This window comes from Hyaena hyaena, unplaced genomic scaffold (assembly GCF_003009895.1).
Source record: "Hyaena hyaena isolate Hyena2069 unplaced genomic scaffold, ASM300989v1 scaffold_158, whole genome shotgun sequence".
In the NCBI taxonomy this organism is placed as follows: Eukaryota; Metazoa; Chordata; class Mammalia; order Carnivora; family Hyaenidae; genus Hyaena; species Hyaena hyaena.
The window spans coordinates 437909-460179 of NW_024080790.1; the positions used below are offsets into that span (position 1 = coordinate 437909).

The following is a 22271-nucleotide window of genomic DNA, read 5'->3' on the forward strand; positions in this document are numbered from 1 at the left end:
GCCAGTGGGGGCCTTCTCCATCTACACTTAATCCTTTGGTGATGCCCATCCAGTCTTGTGAGTTTGAACACCATCTATATACTTTCAACCCCCATAATCATATCTCCAGATGGACCTCTTTCCTGGAATTCACACTCATAAATCTAACTATCTACTTGTCTCCGTTGGGATGAGTAACAGACACCTCAAATTTAACATGTCCAAAGCCAAAATCCTGGTCTTCTCCCCAGACTTTCTCGTCCCATCTCCATAAATGGGCAACTTCATCCCTCCAGTCTCCCTCGCCGAGATTATTGAGGTCACCTTTGACTCCTCTTGTTCACCTCTCACATCTAATCCAGCAGTAAATCCTGTCAATTCTGCCTTGAAAATATATCCAGAATCCAGTTATTTCTCACCACCTGCACTCCTGTCATCTTGGTCCAGGCCCCCATCATCCCTTCCTTACTGGTCTCCCTCTCATGCCTCTGCTTCTCCTCCAGTTTATTTCTGCCCAACAACAGAAGATATCCTTTTAAAATGAAGTCAGATTATTTCACTGAGTCTACAAGCCAAAATTCCTACAATGGCCTTCAAGATGCTACATGACGTACATTCCCACTTAACTCATTGGTGCCTCTCTCCCTCTTGCTTACTTCATTCCAGCCATGTGGGCCTTTCTGGCTTTTCCTTAAATATGCCAGGCACATTTCCATTTCAGGACCTTTGCACTTACTATTCTTTCTACTTAGAATGCTCTTCCCCAATTACCTTCACCTCCTTCAGGCATTTGCTCAAGTGTCACCTTCCAAGGGTTGTCCTCCCCACCCAGGGCCTCTGGCCAGAAGGACAAATGGAGCTTTGAAATCCAGCCTCGGTATATGACACACAGTAAGCACTCAGTAAGCATTTGTTGGATAAATGAATGAATGGACAAAAGAAGGAACTATTAAGTGAGACACGCATGACTCCCGATTCAGTAAAAATTCTTAAATGGAAAGGCATTTCTTAACTTGTGCATCTGGAGCACTCTCACATTGGTGTCAGAGTCTCGCATTATTATGCAGAGTGCTGTTAGTTCCTCTGCCCTTTCTTGGCTCACAGATTGTGCTCATTCTGGCTTGCTGAGAAAAAGAAGCCCAGTGGCTCTTTATGGTCTTTCCTCAGTTACACAAAGACTTGGCCAAGGCTGTGGAGATTACTATTATGCTCTTGGTGACCAGATTACATTCTTAGCCCAGAACCACATCTTCCTTGGTTTCTACAAGGGAGCAGGAAAAAGAGTTGTATTATTCTAACCCATGCCATTGGGGCAACTAGTTAACCATTTGGGAAAAAAAAATAGTTGAATTTACTCTCTCAGTTCCTAAATCAAATAGGTAAATTCCAGGTTGTTTTTCCACTTGAATATAAAAAAATTGAAACTGGTATTAAAAGAAAATACAGTGAATATATAGGTGAGAGAGACATTTCTAAACATAAAAGTCATAAATCATAAAAAGAGGATAAGTTTGACCTACACAAGAATTTAAAAAGCTTCTACATCATTATTTAGGACTAACCACAGATGGGGTAAATTATAAAGAAAAATGAGAAGTGATTAGCACAAAATTCTATATAATGGTAACTTTTAGAGAGAAAATTAACCAGGATTTTACTCCTATAAATTATTTATTTATTTTTTAAAAAATTTGAGAGACAGAGAGAGAGAGACTGAGCAAGGGAGAGGGGTAGAGGGAAAGGAAGAAAGAATCTTAAGCAAGCTCCATGCTCAGCGCAGACTGGCATGGGAATTGATTGCACATCGCTGGGATCATAACCCGAGCTGAAATCAAGAGTTGGACACTCAAGGGGCGCCTGGGTGGCTCAGTCGGTTAAGTGTCCGACTTCAGCTTAGGTCATGATCTCACAGTTCGTGGGTTCGGGCCCCACGTCGGGCTCTGTGCTGACGAATAGCTCAGAGCCTGGAGCCTGCTTCAGATTCTGTGTCTGCCTCTCTCTCTGACCCTCCCCTGCTCACGCTGTCTCTATCTCAAAAATAAATAAAACATTAAAAAAAAAAAAAAAAAAGAGTTGGACACTCAACTGACTGAGCCACCCAGGCACCCCTTACTTCTATAAATTATCCTATGGAATGAATAATACAAATTTCTGAAGATACATTTGCAAGAGTGTTGATACCAGTATTTGTATATTGTAAATAAAACAAGTTCACTAATGGAGATCTGGTAAATAAATTATGACATACATACAAACAATGGAATTCTACACATACATTAAAAATGATGTTAGCCAATGGGGCACCTGGGTGGCTCAGTCATTGAAGTGTCCCACTTTAGCTTAGGTCGAGATCTCGCAGTTTGTGGGTTTGAGCCCCACGTCGGGCTCTGTGTTGACAGCTCAGAGTCTGGAGCCTGCTTTGGATTCTGTGTCTCCCTCCTCGGCCCCTATCCCGCTTGCCGCTTGCGCTTTCTCTCTCTCTCCCTCTCTCTCAAAAAGAAACATTAAAAACATGATGTTAGATTTGATATATTAACATGAAAAGATACCCACAATATTTTTCAAATGAAAAAAGGGGTTAGAGAACATCATGTGTACAAGGTCCTGCCTATGCATATGTGTGTCTGTGGTTAAATAAGGAGAAGGGTATATCTGGAAGGACTGTTAATAGTGGTTATCTCTGAATAATGTTATTTGTGGACACACTGTCTTCCTTCATATTTGTTTGAATCATTGGATGTTTATGGATACAACCTATAATTTTGTCCATAAAATAGTTTTTAGTTTTTAAAAATTGAAAAAATATTAAAACAGTGTTTTCATTAATTAAAAATAAACATATCCCATCCATGTTGACCTAGGATTTTCATATAGCACTAAAATTGTGACATTCCCTTCCCTTTCTCATTCTGTACCTTAGGCCCATGCTGACCCCCAATCCTACACATAAGTTTGGGCTCCTGAGTTGTATCTTACTTCTTTTGGTAGAACTACATAATTCCTGTCCTGTCACCAGAGCTGCCCTAGAAACCCTGGTTGACCGGGCTCTTGGCATACCGGCCAACTTTTATGTCAGTAAGAATAATTAAGTGAAAGAAACAGGCTATTCTAAAACATAAAGAATAGCAAAGAAGGGAATCTAAACCCCTTAAGTATTAAAAAGTATAATAGAGCAACTGTGATCAAAATGACATAGTATACTTCTATAAATTGAACTATGATGAATGGCACAGAAGTATGTCAGATTTTCGTTAATGACAAAAAGAGACACTAAAAAAAGTGAATGAGGATGACATTTAAACATTTTTTTGGTACTGTTTTTATTTATTTTTGAGACAGAGAGAAAGCACATGGTGGCAAGGGGCAGAAAGAGAGGGAGACAGGAACCGAAGAGGGCTCCACACTGACAGCAGGGAGCCCGATGTGGGATTCGCACTACAAGGGATGAGATCATGACCTGAGTTGAAGTCAGATGCTTAGCTGACTGAGCCACCCACCCAGGCGCCCCAAATAAGGATGACTTATGAAATATTATTGTAGTAGGTGGTTTATAGCCCAAAGTAACCTACAGACATATTAAAGAGGGAGATATTAAAAAAGTAGTAAAATAAAAAGTAATGAAATAAAACAGAATTCAGTATCAGATCCTGGAAGGAAAATTCTTCTAAGCATGAATGCATTGGATAAATCTAGTCAGCAAATCAACTCTATGAAAATTAAAATTTTGTAGTCAATCCAAAATTAAATCACTAATTTGCTACACTTGAAATATATATGTAGCAAATGACTAATAAAAAGTTAATATGTACACAACTCCTATACTTGATATGAAAACCTAATACCTCTATAAAAACATATTTGAGAATTATGCATAGTGAAAAAGATGGATGACAGTATTTTTATTATATTAAGATAAGAAAGGCCTTCCCAAGGAGTACATGAAACCCAGAATACCTAAAGGGAAACACTGATAGATTTGACTACATAAAATTCTTGAAATTTCAAATAGCAGAATGAATAAAATTAAAAGACAAATGTGAAGAAAATATTTGCAACAAACATCAAAGGATTAATATTCATGACATATAAATAGCTCCTATAAATCAATAAGATACCATAAGGAGAAAATGAGCAAAGATATGAAGACAATTCCTTGAAAAAATTCAAATGGCCATATGTATATATATGGGTTTGAAATTCATGAATCCATGTATATGTGGAGTTTTTGCATAAATACAGTAAAGTACTGTAAATATATTTTCTCTTATGTTTTCTTTTTTTTAATGTTTAATGTTTTATTTATTTTTTTGAGAGAGGGTGAGGGGAAGAAAGAGGGAGACAGGATCCAAAGCAGGCTCTGCGCTGACAGGCTGACAGCAGAGAGCCTGATGTGGGGCTTGAACTCACCTGTGAGATCATGACCTGAGCTGAAGTCAGACACTCAACTGACTGAGCCACCCAGGTGCCTCTATGGTTTCTTAATAACATTCTTAAGAATAACATTCTTGTAAGAATACAGTATATAATACATGTAATGTACAAAATATGTGTTAATCAGTTGTTTGTTACTGGTAAGGCTTCCAGTCAACAATAGGCTACTAGCAGTTAAGTTTTGAGGGAGTTAAAAGTTATATATGGATTTTGACTGCATGGGGGGTGGATGCCCCTAACCCCCAGCATTATTCAAGAGTCAACTATATGTGTGTGTGTGTGTGTGTGTGTGTGTGTGTGTGTGTGTGTATTTTTTCACAACCTCACTAGTTATTAAGAATATGCAAATTTAAATAAGGTAATGTTTTAAAATATTGTAAGAGATTAAAAATATGTGATTTATTGTATAAGAGTAAAGCCCAAACTCTGGTAGCTAGTTTCCAAAGAGGGCCTCCAACAACAACAAAATTCTTCCCTTTCCTCTGTGTGTATGCTGCTCCCCACATCAAGAAGCAAAGTTTAGGGGCGCCTGGGTGGCTCAGTCAGTTAAGCATCCGACTTCGGCTCAGGTCATGATCTCACGGTTCGTGCGTTCGAGCCCCATGTAGGGCTCTGTGCTGACAACCAGTTTCATATTCTGTGTCTCCCTCTTCTCTGCCCCTCGCCCACTCATGTTCTGTCTCTCTGTTTCAAAAGTAAACAAACTATTAAAAAAAATTTTTTTTTAAGTGAAGTTTAGGGGCGCCTGGGTGACAGTTGGTTAAGCTTCCAACTTTGGCTCAGGTCATGATCTCGCAGTTCATGGGTTCGAGCCCTGCGTTGGGCTCTGTGCTGACGGCTAGCTCAGAGCCTGGAGCCTGCTTCAGATTCTCTCTCTCCCTCTCTCTCTGACCCTCCCCTGCTCACGCTGTCTCTCTCTCTCTCTCTCTCTCTCTCTCAGAAATAAAACATTTAAAAAATTTAAAAAAAGAAGAAGTGAAGTTTATTCCCCTCTTATTGAATACAAGCTGGCACTGTGACTGCTTTTACCAATAGATTAAAGTGGATGTGTTGTTCTGGGATTTTTGAATCCAGTCCTAAGAGAACTGGTTACCTCTGCTCCCTTTTTCTTGGGATACTTCTTCTTAGAACCCACTTACTATGGTGGGAGAAGCCCAAGCCACTTGGAGAAATCACGTGAATTAGAGCCACAACACTCCAGTTGACTGCCCAACTGAGCCTGCATCAATTACTATTGATGTAAACAAATCTTCCAACCCCAAAAGATTTTGATCATCGAGCAAGACTTAATGAACAAGGCTTAATTTTATAATCTAATCAGATTATAAATCTGATTCTAATCTAATTGAAATCTAATCGATCAGATCAGAAGTTTCTCTTTCCTAGGGAAGGGATGGAAGAGGTGGAAGTGCTGGGGAAATATTTGTAACTCCCGGTGCACCAGTAGTTGGGGTGGGGAATTTATTTTCCTCATATGGTGGGTCTCTGATAAGCCCCACCCATCAAATTGCATCCCTGATGGGCCCAGACTATAACTGGGCTTTAAGGAAGTCACTGTGCACTGCAGCTCCCATTTAGACATGGAACCTGCAATCTGTTTCATACTTTTGGCCCCTTTTTCTTTACTCTGAAGTGACCTGGCCATGTATCATGCCTTGACCTACCTAGAAAACAAGCCACATCTTCCCACAAGTTATGACAAGGAGTACAACCTGTTTGGAGCCAGTTACCTCATCTAGGAGTAGGAGAGAACTAGTAAGGAACAAATTAAAACAGTTAGTTTACTTTCTACCAATTAGACACCACCAGCACTTGTAAAGGGAAGTCAAGATGCAATCATCCACAGAAGGATAAATAGTGGTCCCTCAGTAGGCTCCACTACCCATACATGCACTTGAATTCTCCCTACTTCTGGATCAAGGAAGAATGATCGAGGAGACTGTGGATCTCTGTTGTCTGCCCAATATCCCTTTTTCCACTGGAGAACATCCCTTCCCTGTCTTTAGTAGTTCCAGCAGTATTATCAAGTAGTGCCGTACTCACATCGTGAGTTAGGGGTAGAAAAGTGCCCTAGGCCTATATAGTTGTGATGCTTCCTCCTTCTGTCCATAGTAGTCGAATGAATGGGCATATGACACAATTATAGACACTCAGAGTCACTGCACAAGACATGCTAAAACCGTGGTTGGAGAGCAGGCTCTTTTCTAGAATTGAACATTGTTGGGAAGTCAAAAGCTACACGTGTCCTTGTTTCCTACCACAGAGGAGAGTAGACCTGAGAGAGGGAATAATAAGGCCTAATGACATTGTTTAAACACCTATATCGAGCCATACTTGAAACTAATGACAATCATAGGGCTTTTCAGTTAATTGAACCAACAAACTCCCTTTCTACTTAAGGGAATTTGGAGTTGGGTTTCTGTTAAGTATACCTAAAGAGTCTTGAGTAGCAAAGGGCACTCCCCTTGATCCTTCCCTGATGCTTGTATCTTGAATTATATGAAAGGGAGAACACTAATTATTCACCCTTATCTGTCAAGAATATATTCATTCTTCAGAGCCCTTGATCATCTAGTGGGGGTGGTAAGGAGGCAGGGCAATTCTCTTTCATTTTTCACATGTAACATCTGAACGATAGAAAGATGAATAACTCAGTAGCTGTCCAATTAAAAATGCATATTGAGTAGCTATTATATAATAAAATACAAGATATTCACCATCATCAAATAAGGGATCGCAGGGAGACAAGATTTATATACATGCAACACCTAGATAGCTATCACAGGCCCAACACTTTTTATAGGACAAAATAAAATGCACAAATAGCATGTACCATAAAAATTTGAGGAATTTCAGGGCTTTCTGGTCAGATGATATAAGACCTCAAAAAAGAACCTGGAAAGTATTAGTATGCTGAACTGGTTAGGAAATTTGGTTCCTTAGGGCAAAGGGACAAGTGGAAACTCTGGAGACCCACAGATTATTCCATTCCTTCTTGTATGTCCTCTCTATGCTCCATAAAGTCTGAAACCTGTTGTTGCTCTTATTCATATTTTGGGTTTTTTCCACTCCTTGTGTGTCCCTCAAAGACAGGAACCATGTCATGTTTACCAGTGAATCCCTGGCACAAAGCTCAGGAGCCAGAGTAGAGTGGATGGTCAGTAGGCACGTGTTGAATGGAGGGATGAATGGATGGGGCAGCAGCATCTAGATCCAAGCCATTGGAGACCCACAGACCATTCCTCTTCTTCCTTGCTACACTTTCTGTCTAATTTTCCTCCCTGCCATGTAAGTGCAGTTAAAACATGTCATTTGCCAGAATACAAGATGCAAATTAGTAAGTGCTGGGGAAGTAACAAATTAGAGTCACCGTCCTACCTATTTCCTTAGGCCCTGAGGTCCTGGCTCTGCCAAGGGCTCCCTGCCCAGGGACAGAAGCTGCTCTCTTGCCAGCTTGCTGCGCTGACAGCTCTAATTGCTAAATGAACAGTCTGTGTTTCTAGTGAGAGAGATTCTCAAAGAGTGTTGGCTCTTGTGGCCCTGAGAAGGGAACACAATATTATGCAATCAAAAAATACCACCTCAGCAGGAGAGGTCAACACTGGATTTTCCATTGCAGGAGGGGTAAATTTGGAACCTGGAGTCATTCTTGGAATTTTGGTTCCCAGGGCGTAGTGAGACCCTTCTGATCATTGGGAATATGGATGAGGTTTGCTTTCAGAATGCAAACTACTATATAAAAATAATGGTTTGCAAAACAAATTGTGGGGTAGTGGTAAAGTTTCTGGGTCTACAAACATATTCACAGCATGAATCTTTAAAGTCCATCCATAAATATTTGGAGGATAGGTGCATATGGGGTAGAGAAATCAAGAATTCTGAAATGTGACCCTTAAAGAGGTGGCAGTTTTATTGAGGAATAAACCAGGCAGTCACAGCAACATAATTAAAAGTGCTGGGCAAAAAATGATGAGGATCACATAACAGATATAAGCACTCAGACTAAGAAAGAAATCATTGCTCCCAATGGCCTTGAGATAGATGAATTTGCAAATGAATATTTAGATTATTGAAATCAGGAAACACCTAGGAAACTGCTGGTGAACTTCAGAAACTATTTTATCAACCAGCTTTTATCAGATTTAATGTGCAGAGTCTATGTTAAAGGCTTTTGGCCAAAGGTTTCTGGTCAACACTGATAATTGATAACATTTTCACCCACATAGTCTTGCTTTCTCATTAGTATAATCAATAATTTATTACATAGTTTTATTTTGGTTTCTAATTGGTCTATTTATAAAAGCTAAAGCTTCAGCTTTTTAATTTTTAATTTTTTTTATAGAATATTTGGAAGACACTTTTTTTTTTTTAATTTCTAGGAGAGAGAGAGAGAGACAGCGTGAGCAGGGGAGGGTCAGAGAGAGAGGGAGTCACAGACTCTGAAACAGGCTCCAGGATCTGAGCTGGCAGTCAGCACAGAGCCCGACGCGGGGCTCGAACCCACGAACCGCGAGATCATGACCCAAGCGAAAGTCAGACACTAACCGACTAAGCCACCCAGGCGCCCCTCTAAACATCTTTCTTAGTAAAAATAAAAATAAAAAAAGCGCCTGGGTGGCTCAGTTGGTTTGGCATCCAACTCTTAGTTTCGGCTCAGGTTATGATCTAGGCTCAGGTCATGATCTCATGGTTCATGGGTTGGAGCCACCCATTGGACTCTGTGCTGACAGCATGGAGTCTGCTTGAGATTCTGTCTCCACCTCTCCTCTCTCTCTCTCTCTCTCTCTCTCTCTCTCTCTGTCCTTACCCCATTCATTCTCTCTCTCTCAAAATAAATAAAATTAAAATTTTTTTAAAAAAGAAAGATATTTAAACAAACAGAAAATTAGAAAGATTAGTACACTGAACAGCCATATACTCATTACTTGGTTCCAAAACTGGTTAACATTTTGTCATATTGACTTTATCTATGTGTATATATGTGTGTATTACTAAACCATATGATAGTTCATCCTTACACATTTTATGTTGTGACTGTAAAAAATTAAGAATATTCTCCTTATTAACCACAATACTACCATTAGACTAACAAAATGAACAATAATTCCCTTGTGCCAATATCCAGTATACATTTATATTTTCCCATCTATTCCAAATATATTTTATAGCTATCTTAGCTTGTTACTTAAAAGATCACTGAAATAACCATTACCATTAAATAACTACTATTGGTATCACTTATATTTTTAATTACCTAATATCCCTTCCTATCCTGTGTTAGGTTGAAACCTAACACAAAGGAATTTGGGGTATCTCAGCCATTTTTTACAAGACTTGGCTAGACCCTTTTCCCCTGTTTTTGCCTTTGTTCTTCACCTTTCTTTCATCTGGCTCCCAACTTTTTAGTGTTACCTGCTTTTTGCTACCCTTCCTACCTGACACCATTGACCTCTGCAGTCTTGGCCTCAGTTGTCTCCTGGATGGTTTTCTGGACCCTCCTCTGGATCTCTTTCATTCAGCTGTTAAACCCTATCTGACCAAACCAGTGCCAACGCTGGCCAAGCTATGCCTTGAATGTCTACTGGGGTCCCCATCTAGGGGAATGGGACATTTCTGCATTTAGTCCATGGTGCATGGGGTGGAGGGGGGATTCTAAAGATCTGGAAATGAATCTTGCCCTCTCTTTGCTGTGGCTGACCACACTTCCATGGCTTCATTTCTGCTCGTATTTCTCCATCTGGCATCTTCAGATTGATGCTTCATCGAACTCCAGATTTGGTGTTGTGCTCCAGGCCTCAACTAAAAGAAGAGTTTTACTGCATTCCAGCTGTACTTGCATAGTGTCTTCCTTCTTAGGGTAGGGAGAGAGGGGCCAGTTCAGGACACTCAGGTGCCCAGCTAATGATTTGATGTTCCATCAAATCAATGCGTAAAGAATATTTGTTCAGGGGGTGCCTTGGTGGCTCAGTCAGTTAAGCGTCTAACTCTTGACTTCAGCTCAGGTCATGATCTCACAGTTCATGGGTTTGAGCTCCCCACTAGGCTCTGTGCTGACAGCATGCAGCCTGCTTGGGATTCTCTCTCTCTCTCACTCTCTCTCTCTCTCTCAAAATAAATAAATAAATGTAAAAAAAAGAATATTTGTTCAATGTTTCTTTAAAGGAAAAGTTATACACTATGCGGAGAGGTGTGCAGAAGGAAGGTAGGTGATCACATTCCACTTCCATACTTGACTCAGGAAAACAAAGACTTGCAGCTAACTAGACCCACTCTTCTTTAAATGTTGGGAAGAAGAAAGAAAGCAATGTTGCTGAAGTTGAAATGGAGAGAGGGGCAGTGACTCAGAAGACCACTTCATTCTAGCTGTTCTTGGGAACAAAGTGTCTAGAGCCAGCTTCTATTAGGCCCATCCTGCCCACACTGAGTTCCTTGGCTTCTCCAGACTGAGGGCCAACAACCAAAGCATCCCTTGAAAGACTCGTGCCTGCCACCCACCAGCATTGCTTGGGCCCCCTGGAGCCTCAACTCCTCTGCCACTTCAATGCCAGATATTTTAGATGTACACCACCTGCAGAGAGGCTGAGGTGCTGCGCTATTATCACCCCCCTCTCCCTAGTACAAGTGTTCAGATGAACATGTGTTCAGCCTGAGTTCTTGCCAAGCGGCTGCATTCCCTTGTCTAGCCTGAAGCTCTTCTCATTAACCACAGCATCAATTCCCCAATGAGACCCCAATGTCCTTTGTAAAGAACTCCTACCAGGATTACCGCGATCTCAACATAGCTCATCACCATATCTAGAAGCACTGGATAGTACGAATGCTCATTTACTCCTTTCATGTTCTAAAAACACCACAATCGATTCATTCAGAAGGCAAGGTGATTTGTTAGGTCCTTGGAAATTGCTTTATAATACAGAGGCTGTAGGCTTTGTTGATCTCTAACTTTATCTGAGCCAGTCTGGCATTTTATAGTCTCTAGACTCTGAGCTTATAACAAAGTTTTACAGGCAACTATATTTCAGAGGGTGTCAGGTCTGCTACCTTAACCCTGTGCCCATTTCTCATGGAAAGTGGCCCCAGTGGAGGTCAAATACCATCCCAGGGAATGGGAATTCCAGCCTAAAATCAGCTTTCAGGCACTGTTTCCTAGGGACTCCACTTCTGAGGGTAGGGCACCCATCCTGTCATAGCAGCTGCCACATGCAGAAAGTTTTGTTCACACCAGGCAGGCTACCTTTTTTAGTGTTCTGAGTTTTCAATCTCATACACTCCAGACAGCCAAAACTGCCAGATAGAGACTCTTTCCTGAAGCTCAAGGAGTATGTGCTCAGGCTGATGCTTTGTCACCATGCTTCTTAACTAGGTTTAACTAGCTCTGAATGTGGTCTGCAAAGTACAGAATCAAAATTGACATCCTGCTCATTGCTGCTACATGTGACTTCACCCTGAAGTCAGGAGATGCCTGGGAATCCCGAAGATTTGATGCATCCTCCCAGTGCTTACTTGTGTGGTTTTGACCCAACATCCTATCAGGTATTTTCCATATTAGCCCCTCTCTGTACCTTCACAGCCAATGTGCTGTTCATCAGTCAGGACCTACTTGTTAGGGCCCATTTGCTTGTCACCCCTACTCAAAGCTCACTCCAGTCCTTCTGTCACTCCTTGTTATTAGAAGAAACTTCCATTCCTTTACCCATGTTCACTCATTCCACATTGGCTCTACCACCTGGCCCCTACTTCCCATTGCCCCTAGAATGAACTTCCTGGTGTATGATCTCTACTTTTGCCTCTGATTCTGGTCTCTGCTTTCTGGCTATAGGCCACATTAATATGGGAAAGAGGTGCTCTGCCCAGCTACTATGCCTGGAGCCCACTAAAGCCTAATCAGACTAATCTGGCTTTAGTCCTTATATGGCCCCCTTCTGACAGCAGAGGTTTAGACACCCAGAGTCCCAGACTTGCAGCTGGAGGACAAATACCAAAGCCGTTTCCAAGGACGGGTGCCAATGCTGAGGAACTCAGCCAGTCCAGTCATCATGCAAGGAGCCAGAGGAAAGAAACAAGATCCTGAGACAAGGTCAGGGAGCTGGGGAACATGAGAGTAAAGACCAGCAGGGAGAACACTGCAAATAGAAACTCCATCAACAGGGTCCCACATTCACACCTTAGGGTTTTCTAATTACATATCTTTAATCAAAACCCATGTTTTACAAAATCATTTGGTTTTATCCGGCTTTTTATTACTTTTTTATTAAAAGTTTTTTAATGTTCATTTATTTTTGAGAGACGGAGAGATAGAGCATGGGCAGGCAAGGATCAGAGACAGAGGGAGACACAGAATCTGAAGCAGACTCCACGATCTGAGATGTCAGTACAGAGCCTGATACAGGGCTCGAACTCAGGAACGGGGAGATCAGAAGTTGGATGCTGAACTGACTAAGCCACCCAGGTGCCCCTATCTGGCTTTTTTTTTTTTTTAACAAGCTTTTAATAAAAATCACCACTCCCCTCCTTGGCCCTTGCAGCAACCTTTTCCAACATTTTTACTGATTTTGGGTGTGTGCGTGTGTATGTGTGCTTATTTCTTTTATATTATTCTCATATGTTAATAATTTGGCTGTATGTTTATTCTTAGAATTTTCTTAGTTTTAGACTATTTTGTCTATCACTTTTCTGCTGTAAAATATGGGGAGTTAGTTCAATTATGCTACTGTGTTTATATCCCAAATTTTGTTAAATTCATATTTTGTGTTACCATGATTATGACCATGTAAATATTGTCATAGAAGCAGCAGAGCATAGTGATTAAAACTATGAGCTCTGGAGACAGATTACCCAGATTTGAATCCTGGCTTCACCCCTAGCTGTGTGTAATAGGCTGAATAATGTCTCCTCAAAGAGGCCCACACCCTAATCCCTAGAGCCTATGGCTATGTTACCTCACTTGGTAAAGGGGACTTTGTAGATGGGACTAAGTTAAGGATTGGGAAGTGGAGTACCATGTAGGCTCGAGTACCAAGTGGGCTCAATGGAATCGACAGAGTTCTCTTCAGAGGAATGCAAGAGAATCACAGTCAGAGAGAGAGGATGGAAGAAGGATGGAAGCAGAAGTCAGAGGGAGAGAAGGTGCTGGGTTGATTGCTTTGAAAATAGAGGAGGGGCCACAAGACAAAGAATGTGGGTGGCCTCTAGAAAATGGAAAGACAAGGAAATGGATTCTCCCCTAGAGCCTCCAGATGGATGCGGGCCTGCAGACAGACACCTTGACTTGTGCTCACTGAAACTTATTTTGGACTTCTGGCCTCCAGGACTGTAAGATAGTTAAGTTTGTGTTGTTTTAAGCAATTAAGCTTGTGGTATTTGCTGAGGTAACAAGAGGAAATGAATACCCTGTGACCTCTTTGCCACAGATTTCTTATCTGCAAAATGAGTTGCTATGAGAATTAAATGAGTTAATAAATGTAAAACATTTAGAACAGTGCCTAGTATATATAGTGTTATATGTATATTTGCTCCTATTGTTTGTAGCTAATCCACCAAGAGTAGTATAATTATGTGCCTTTTCTTTTGTCTTTTCCTGGCGTTTATAATTTCCTCTGAGTCTTCTATGATTTATCATTAACTCTCTCAGCTGTAAAACTGCCTGTCTATATAGGGTGACATGTCCACTCCATTGTTCTCTGGGAAACCTCTTCTAGAGATCTGAGTTCTCTTCAGCAGTGCATGCAGGTTGCTTTTAGGCTGCCACACAGTTGTTGCCTCCCCTTCCTTGTTACTCTGGGGATTCCCTTCATCTCTTCTGTTAGATCTGCTTTCCTCAATTCTGTGCCTACCTCTTTCATTCATTGCCCACCCCCAACCCCCACCAGCTTAACTGGGATAGTTAAGCTTTTCTTCTTTCTTCTTTTTTAAAAGGCTTATTAAATATTGGCAAAGAGCCCAGTGCTGGGTTTGATCCCATGAACCATGAGATCATGACCTGAGCAGAAATCAAGAGTCAGATGCTTAATCACCCAGGCTGAGCCACCCATGCATCCCTGTGTCCCCCTCTTGGTTGATTTACTTTCTAATTTTGATGGTGCACATCGTCCGGTAGCCCCTGATAAAGGATACTTAAGGGGTAAATTTCTTGAGAACTTGATTGTCTGAAAATATTTTTTAATGTTTATGTATTTATTTTGAGAGAGAGTGTGTGTTTGTGTATGTGTGTGCATAAACAAGGGAGGAGCAGAGAGAGAGGGAGAGAAAATCCTAAGAAGGTTCCATGCTATCAGTGCCTTGATCTTAGACTTCTCACCGTCAGAGCTGCAAACAATAGATTTGTGTTGTTTTTAAGCCATCTGATCTATTTTGTTATAGAAGCCCAAACAAACTAGGACATCTAGGTCAGAAATCATCTCACTCAAATTTTTAAGGTATTGCTCCATTGGCTCCATTCTCCTGTGTTACCTATGGAAAGTATGATTTTCTTAATTCCTAATTTTTGGTGTGTGACCTATTTCTCTCTGGAAAACTTTAGGATCATCTTATCCTTGCTCTTGCAAATGCTTTGACTTGAATTTGACTTATAATAGAAAATCTGTCTCCATTTCTTATATTTGCTGAGAGCTTTTGATCCCCACCCCTCCTCTTCTACTGTTGCTCCACATGTAGGCAAAGCAGTAAGCCAAGTGCTTCCTCCTTTGAGGAGTTCAAGCCATGCAAGTCATCAGTCTGTACATGGAAATCCTTACCACAGCACTACTCACTAACCACGATTAAAGCCAAGGCCAGCTGCCCCTTCTCACTCTCTCAGGACTCATTCTGCTCTGCGTGGGAGCCTAAAGCATGGAAGTCCTCATCATATGCATAATAAATCTCTTAATGCCCTCTTGGTACATGTGTAGTATTATCAGTACTGGCATCCAAATCCATTCCTCAGCTGCTGAGGGACCACATTGTAGCTCCACCACTTACTAGCTGAATGATTTGGGAATATTACATAATCCTTTTCTACTTCAGTTTATCTGTTTGTAAAATGGGGTAATAACAGTATTCATATTGTTGTTTTGAAGATTAAATGGGTTAATACATGTTAAGAATGTAAAGCAGTACCTGGCACATAGTAAAAATTTAACAAATGTTCTTACTGGTGTGAACCTTTCTAATTTAAAGTTTGGGGCACTTGTTGAGTTCTTTCAATTAAAGGACTCGGGTTAATTAAGTTATGACACATATTTTTGGTATCCTCTAATTCATTCCTTGCTTCGATTCTCTGCTCACATGTTGTCTCCTATTTCCCATCAAATTTGCTTTTTGTTTTCTTTTGTGAGACATTTCAACTTTATCTTCCAGCTCTTCTGTGGCCTTTATATCCATTCTCCTTTAAAAAAAAAAATAGAGGGGCGCCTGGGTGGCTTAGTCGGTTGAGCGTCCGACTTTCGCTTAGGTCATGATCCCGCGGTTCGTGGGTTCGAGCCCCGCGTCGGGCTCTGTGCTGACTGCCAGCTCGGAGCCTGGAGCCTGTTTCAGAGTCTGTGACTCCCTCTCTCTCTGACCCTCCCCTGCTCACGCTGTCTCTCCCTCTCTCTCCTAGAAATAAATAAAACATTAAAAAATTAAAAAAAAAAAATAGAGATTTTGGGGCTCCTGGGTGTCAGTTAAGCATCTGACTTTGGCTCAGGTCATGATCTCACGGTTCGTGGGTTCAAGCCCCGTGTCGGGCTCTGTGCTGACAGCTGGCTCAGAGCCTGGAGCCTGCTTCAGATTCTGCGTCTCCCTCTCTCTCTGACCCTCCCCTGCTCATGCTGCCTCTCTCTCTCTCTCTTCCACTCTCTCTCAGAAATAAATAAAACATTAAAAAAAATTTTTTTTAAGATTTTAGCTTTAAGTAATGTCTACACTTAACATGGGGCTCAAACTTATAACCTTGAGATCAAGAGTCGCATGCTCTACTGACTGAGCCAGCCAAGTGCCCCTACATTCTCATCTTTCTGATTAATAGTAGATTCCTGGTTTTTAACTAGCCACTGGTCATCCAGATCTGGCACAATGGGAAATATTCTTTGAGCATCAAAGGACACTATCAACAGAGAAAAAGCAACCCAAAGAATAGAAGAAAATGTTTACAAATCATATATCTAATAAAGGATTAATATCCAGAATATATACAGAACTTCTAACACTCAAAAACAAAAACAAAAAAGAAAAAACTTCATTAAAAAATGTGCAAAGGACTTGTGTAGACATTTGAAAAGCATATGAAAAGAAAAACATATGAAAAGTATATGAAAAGATGCTCAACATCACCAGTTATTATGACAATGCAAACCAAAACCACAGCAAGATACCACTTCACACTCATTAGAACAGGTATTATATATATGTATATGTGTGTGTGTGTATATATATATATAAACAACCCAAGCAGAAAATAACAAGTGTTGGTGAGGATGTGGAGAAACTGGAATCCTTGTGTACTGTTGGTAAAATAGAACAGCTACTGTGGAAAACATGGAAGTTCCTCAAAACATTAAACGTAGAACTACCACATGATCCAACAGTTCTGCTTCTAGATATATATCCAAAAGACTTGAAAGCAGGGACTATAATTGTTATTGGTTATACACCAATGTTCATAGCTGCATTAATCATGAAAGTCAAATTTCATTGATGGATGAATGGATAAACAAAAGATGTTATGTATATGCAATGGAATACTAGTTAGATTTAAAAGAGAATGAAATTCTGATATATGCTACAACATGGATGAACCTTAAGGATATCATGCCTAATAAAATAAGCCAGACACAAAAGCACAAATATTATATGATTCTGCTTATGTGAGGTACCTATAATAGTCAAATTCATAGACACAAAGTAGAATGGGATAGCGGAAGGGGAGATAGGATGTTATTATTTACAGAATTTCAGTTTGGGATGACAAAAACACTGGAGATGGATAGTGGTGATGTCTGCAGAACAATGAATGTACTTATGAATTGTATACTTAAAAAGGATAAAAATAGTAAAATTCATATTATGTGTATTTTACAACAATAAAAATAAAAGAGATACTCTTCAAGGATGAAAATTTATCACCATGACTGAAAAAGAATGTGTAGGAAGGACTGGTGGGCTCCTTTTGTTTTCCTCTCTCCAACAAACACCATCCCCTATAATTATGATTGGTTATTGTCTACTCTCTCTCACTTTGGATGCCTATTTATTCTGCCATTATCAGATATCCACCTGGCTACCTCCCTTCTTCATTGTCTTTTGGCCTCCATAATTTCTGATACAGAGTCTGCTGTAATTCTTATCCTCCCCACCTCTATATGTAAAGTACCTTTTTTCTCTGTCTACTTTTAAGATTTTCTCTTTATTTTTGGTAATACCCAGTCGTAAAGTTATGAGCAATGGTAGGGAGGGAAACAACAGGAGCCCACCAACACTTCCCCATATTCCATTGCTATCCTGTAGTATATCTTCATCCTTGAAGAGTATTTCTGTTTATGCAAGAACACCATATGAACCTGAGGTCTCTATTTTTCAAAGCTTTGAGGTCATGTAAGCACCACTCTCACCAAACACCCCAGGGTCACCTTAGGAAAAGAAGCAATGGAAGGTGGGGAAGTTATTCTGGAGTTGGATTTTTTTCCTGAAGAAGGTAAATATTTCTTGTAGGATCCACTTACATTATTTAACTAGATCAAATTTCAACCAGAGTAGATAATCCTAAAATTATCTATACCTAAAAACACAAGTTGGAAATACATGAAGCAGTATGACTAGTGTTGTGCAGTGCAGCCGCCCTGCTTTCCAGCCTCTATCCCACTCTTTCACATCCCCCTGAAGTGCTGTTTCCTCAAACAGCTCTTAAACTGACGATTCTACCTAAAATAGCAATTTCTTCAACCATTCTTTAACCTTTGCTTTACTTTTCTTTGTATCACTTAATCACAACATGGCATTCTATTATTCATTGGCTACTTATTTATTATCAATCTCCTCCACTAGAGAATAAGCGCCATGGCTGCATTTTCATTGTCCTATTCATATCATATACCCATAGCCTAGATCAGAGCCTGAAACACTATAGCATATGCTCAATAATATTTGTTGAATTAATTTATTTATATATTAACTTTATCATATTATTTATATTAAGTATATATTTAACATATTTAACTATTATGCTATTTAATCTGACTTTATTTAACTATCCTTTTCATTTTTATCATTTATGCATTCATTGTGTAATCACTAAGCCTCTACTTTGTGTTATGTATATACTTAGCATGAGGGGTGGGGAGAGACAAGGATGTATAAGTCCTTAGCAAGCAAAAATGGGACGCCCTAAATTTAAGCGGGGTAAAAGGTTTTATTTTTAAAAATGCAGTCCAGAAGTTAGTTTTGTTTCTAGAAATGTGAGAGTCCCTTTGCTTCCTTCCAGCCCCTCCGAGGAGCCCAACGCCGCGGCTTCCCGCTGGTGAAGCGCAGCGCCAGCTTCTCTGCAGCCTAGCTCAAAGCTCCTCCCTTGGTAAAGAACAGTTGGGGAAATCCCACTGAGGCCCGCCCCATGCCCCTCCTTGCTAAATTGAATGGCGCAACCCGGGGGGAGGGTCCGCTGGCTCAGCCAATAGAAAGAAGCGCGAGCAAGAGTCTGTGTAAACAAACCCAACGGGGCTGAGCCTTGGGCTCCTCCCCCACGTGGGGGCCGGACTCATCCTTGGCTCATTGCCTATCCAGGACTAACGTAGCTTCCTTTCAGCCAATCAGAGCCGGTGTCTCCCGAAAGGAGGCGCTCCACCCTGAGAGAAAGAACGAAGGGAGCGAAAAGACAGATGTTCATACCAATCGGAAGCTGGAATTTCTGAGGGAGTGGGCGGGAACTGCTTCACATTTAGACCAATAAGCACCACACATGCCCTTCTATGAGACTGAGCGGCATCGTCTTCGGTCCAATAGGCGAATGGGGCGGTGCCCAGCAACCAATGGCTTGTGTTCGGGGGCGGAGTAAATAGCCAGTGTGCTGTAAGAGATAACCTGGCGAGTGGCAGCGGCGCTTTTCCCGTGCTGTGGCTCACGCTTTGGTACTGGAGGCCAAGACTGTTCTGGCGACGGCTACCTCTGCGGCTACGGCTGAGGCTCTCGGAGGAGTGGCGGAGTACGGTCAGGAGGAAGGGCTTCTGGTCAGCCCAGGTGGGCTCGGGCACCCGGGCTGCCGGGGAGGGGACCCGCGGGAAGCGCCGTTCTCCTGGCTCTGGGGGCGCCCTGCGCCTCCCTTTCCGCAGCCGTCCGGTCTGTGAGGGGCGACGCGCGCCGGTCCGAGCTCCTGTGGGGAGGGTAAGCCCGCGGGCCCTACGTCGCGGCCATCCGCAAGAAGGGCCAACCGCGAGGGTTACTCTCTGCCCCTTGCGGTCGTTAGGGGGTCCTTAGTCCCTTTCTCCCCGCATAGGCGCGCTATTCCTCCCCAGACCCTCAACTTCCCTGAGCCCCCTTAGCCTCTTCCGGACTGAAGCGAGTTCCCTCAGTACCCTAGCGCAACACCTCAAGGGAAAGTGACCAGTGCTGCATCCCCCGATTCCCTCCCCAGGCGGGTTCGGGGAGGAGTTGCACATTTTCACCCCTCCCCCATTCGCGGGCCCGGGTGCGTTATCTGGGTTTCTTCCACTCCCTCCACCTCCCGCTTTACTCCAGCTTCCCTTCTTGACACCTAATTTGAGTTAGGAACCTTGGCCACTTGTCTCCTGCCTTCCGTTCTGCGAGTGAGCCTTTACCCCTTCCACCACCTAAATTTCATCCACATCTCTCATGGAAACTAACATTTTCCACTTGCTCCTTCCAAGCAGCTGGAAGGTGAATGCAAGAGAGGCAGAATACATAGTACAGGGAGCTTTGCAAGATTGGGAACTTTAATCGGTTTTGTTAATGGTAAACTGTTCTTGCCTTCCTTAAAATCGCATTTGATCATCCTCTCTGGATATCCTCTTGGGAATCTTTGTCCCAATACAGTTGTTCTGATAATAGTTTCTGGAAATGCAGGTGAGAAGAGTTCACTGGCCACAAGAAATTTAATGTATTATTATTTTAAGTAGGCAGTTTGCATTATACTTTAAATAGCTTAACTGGAGTGGCAGAGAGTTTGCAGTGTAAGGGCCTGTCCACCCTCTTTTATCATAAAATATACAACATGTTTTTAGCTGTGTAACTCAATGGGATTTGATCACACCCAGACTGGATAATATGGTATTGAATCTGTTTAAAAACAGTATACTCTATTCCACACTCGCAGAGAATATGTATTTACATTTATAGTATATCAGTTTGTATTTTAATGATATATGGTTCTAACCATATGTTTCTAGATAATAGGGCAAACTATGCTGTGCCTAAATAAAATTATGCCAAGAAATTTATGGGGAAAAAGTAACATGTCACTTTAGAGTTTTGAAAATATTAATTCAGATATTGGACAGTAAAGGCTTTGTCTTGAGGAAATTAAAGTATTAGAATAAATGTGATGGGCCTCTAAGGCTGTGTGTGTATGAGAGAGTCTTCACATAAATTGGAATTATAATTCTTATAATTATTTTTCTTCACCTCTTCACAGAGGTGAAGCAGTTAGTTTAATATGTACACTGTGTTTTGCAAATTTTTGTAAAAAATTCTTACTGTTTTCCTTATTTGTAAATAAGATTGTACCTTGTATATAGGGAAATAAGTCGTAGAGTGAATTAAAGGGAATCTTCACTCTGAGGAGACAGCACTGCGTTGTCTCATAGACCATATGGTTGAGCCCTGTTAACAAATCACATGAAAAAGAGGAAGATCTATAGCTATTCTAACAAATGCCCAGTTATCGAGAACAATAAAAAGTACTAATTACAGAATTATTAGCAGTCATCAAAGAAAAGTCCTAGAAAAACTGCAGATTTATGAGTTGGTCACTATTATATGTTGGTATAAGGCTGTGACTGAAAACCAAAGTTATTTTTTACAGTCTTTTCAGGTGTATTTGTGCTTAGTAATTACTCATTTGCAACTTTAAAAGATTATAACTATGATTTCTTCCTAGAGATCTTGTCTTTAAAGAGCTCACAGTTTAATGAGACACCTGTAACCGAAGAATTAAATGTGGAGGAGAGGTTCCACAGTGTAGGGTATATGTAGGACACAGAGGAGCACTGTGACCCCATGTTCTGGCCTCAACACCGGCTCTAGACTTTCTGAAGTGCCATTTCCTAATCCTACCTGTTTATCTTACACACTCGGGTCTCTCTCTGTAGGTGCTGTTCTCTCTCCTTTAAAGCATTTTCCACACCTCATATGCCTAGTGAGGTTGTATTTCAGAATCTCTTGAAGCCTGACACTGGCCTGCACTCCATCCAAATAATTGTTTTCTGTATCTTTCGGTTATTTCGTTATAAATAAATGCCTTTGATTCTCATTATTTGCAGGGATTTTGGTGTATAAAGTCACCTAGACCACTAAATTGGCAAATACTGAACCACTGCTAGGAGAATTGTGGACATATACACATCTTACGTGGACTATAACCTTAAATCCTAAATACAGTTCATCCAGTTAAACTATATTTTCTTTATTTTACAAGAGAGGAAATGAAGCTCAGAAATGTTAAGTAACTTGCCTGAGGCCACCCTCTAACAGGTGCCAGAGTTAGGATTCAAACCCTCTCTGATTGGCCTGGGAGCCAGAGCTGCTCGCACTACACCGCACTGCCCCCTACCATCTATGTCCTTTAGTCATCTCTGCAACAAGACAGAGGAAGCACAAATGCAGAGCACTCCCTTGGTTGGCCTTAGCTGGGAGTGGGTTTGAGGGCTGACTCAAAACTTTTGCACTTTGCGCATGTCTGT

General features: G+C 41.2%; 1 protein-coding gene across 1 annotated transcript in view; it reads left to right on the forward strand.

Annotated features, from left to right (window-relative positions):
- The first annotated feature begins 19431 nt into the window (after positions 1-19431).
- Positions 19432-22271, forward strand: part of PAIP2B (poly(A) binding protein interacting protein 2B) — a 31050-nt gene continuing 28210 nt past the window's right edge. Inside the window, exon 1 of the mRNA XM_039239578.1 lies at positions 19432-19593. The gene's annotated coding sequence lies outside the window, so the exon portion shown is untranslated. The remainder of the gene's footprint in view (positions 19594-22271) is intronic.